This window comes from Phyllobates terribilis, unplaced genomic scaffold (genome assembly GCF_046119375.1).
Source record: "Phyllobates terribilis strain yellow unplaced genomic scaffold, ASM4611937v1 Scaffold_11__3_contigs__length_659146591, whole genome shotgun sequence".
Lineage (NCBI taxonomy): Eukaryota > Metazoa > Chordata > Amphibia > Anura > Dendrobatidae > Phyllobates > Phyllobates terribilis.
In genome coordinates this window covers 611,363,024-611,364,452 of record NW_027362771.1, presented here as the reverse complement: position 1 = coordinate 611,364,452, position 1,429 = coordinate 611,363,024, and the positions used below count along the sequence as shown (strand labels likewise).

The 1,429-nt window shown below is 37.4% G+C and overlaps 1 non-coding gene across 1 annotated transcript; it reads left to right on the top strand.

Moving 5' to 3' along the window:
• Positions 1 to 525: 525 nt before the first annotated feature.
• Positions 526 to 607, top strand: TRNAL-UAG (transfer RNA leucine (anticodon UAG)). Its single transcript has one exon. It is a non-coding gene; the product is annotated as a tRNA-Leu (tRNA).
• The last annotated feature ends 822 nt before the right edge of the window (positions 608 to 1,429 follow it).

Genomic DNA, 1,429 nt, shown 5'->3' with positions numbered 1-1,429 from the left:
AAAAGAAGTCTAACTGCTAGCTCATATCCCTGTTGCCTTTTTAGGATTATCAATACAAGATGAGCAGAGTGATTAGCAAACATAAACAGAGCCATGCTTCTTCTGCTGCTTTCCAGTAAGTCACCCTAGTGATGAACTCATAGCTACATTGCTCTACAATGCTGTATAATGTCTTCCTTGCTGCTGCTTCTGATTATCTGTTACGTACAGGCAGGGGTTTAGGAATCCTTCATGTTTGAGTGTCCTGTATATGGGAGATCATAGCAAGTTATCTATACCACCTAATTCAGTGATATCTAAAAATTAGCGCATGAGCCAACATAGGAAAGATTAGTTAAATATCTGGATACAAGTCATATGTTTTGTAAAATGGTGCCCCAGAGTCAATGTACAAACAATTCCCTGATAATTACGTTGCTGTTGCATAATAACATTTGTCTTTTTGTCTTATTGGATATAAAATATTTTCTGCCACTTACATCAAAAGCAAACTTCTGATATAAATAACTTTAAACATCTGTAAGAGGTAGCGTGGCCGAGCGGTCTAAGGTGCTGGATTTAGGCTCCAGTCTCTCTGGAGGCGTGGGTTCAAGTCCCACCGCTGCCATTATTTATTTGGATCTAATCTTTACCAAAAATTAGGAAACGGTTGAGGAATAAAGGGGATTGAGAACTTAGGAGGCAGCGATCATGCTATCCTTAAATTTTGAACTGCAAAAGGAGGAAAATATGCGAAAACTGAGACTATAAGATTGGACTGTAGAAAGGAAGTTTTTAATGGACTCAGTAAAAAGGAAGGAAAGGTAGGATGCTCTAAAGGAAAGAAATGTCCAGGAAGGAAGGGAGATTTTGCTAAATTTAATTATCACTGCACAATCAGTAACAATCCCGAAAAGAAGGAAGAATGGAAAGCATTTATGGAGACCAGGATGGCTGAATACTGAACTTAAAAGCTTGCTAAAAAGGAACAAAGAAATGAGTATCAAATGGAAAGAAGGGTTCATATCTAAAGAAGAATATAATGCTGTCTGCAGGGAAAGCTGGGCTAGCGTTAGAAGAGCTAAAGCCAGTAATGAATTGAGGCTTGCAAGAGAGACCAAAAGCAATAAGAAAGGATTTTGGAAGTAAGTCAAAAGTAAAAGAAAAGCCAAAGATGCTATAGGATTTTTAAAGGATGAAAGGGTAAAGTGGTCAATAATTATGTTGAGAAGACTGAACTTTTAAATTCCTATTTGGCTTCTGTGTTCTCTAAGAAAGCAAATGTAACATCAAGTGATCTTCACTGTGCTGTAGAAGAAAAGGAACATGTGAACAAGTCATACGTATGAATGCTGCATATGGGTGGTCATGCTGGCTTTAGGCATCAGAATTAATTACATCATTTACCATCTATGTTACATCCATGTCAGTTCAATCAATGATCAACCAT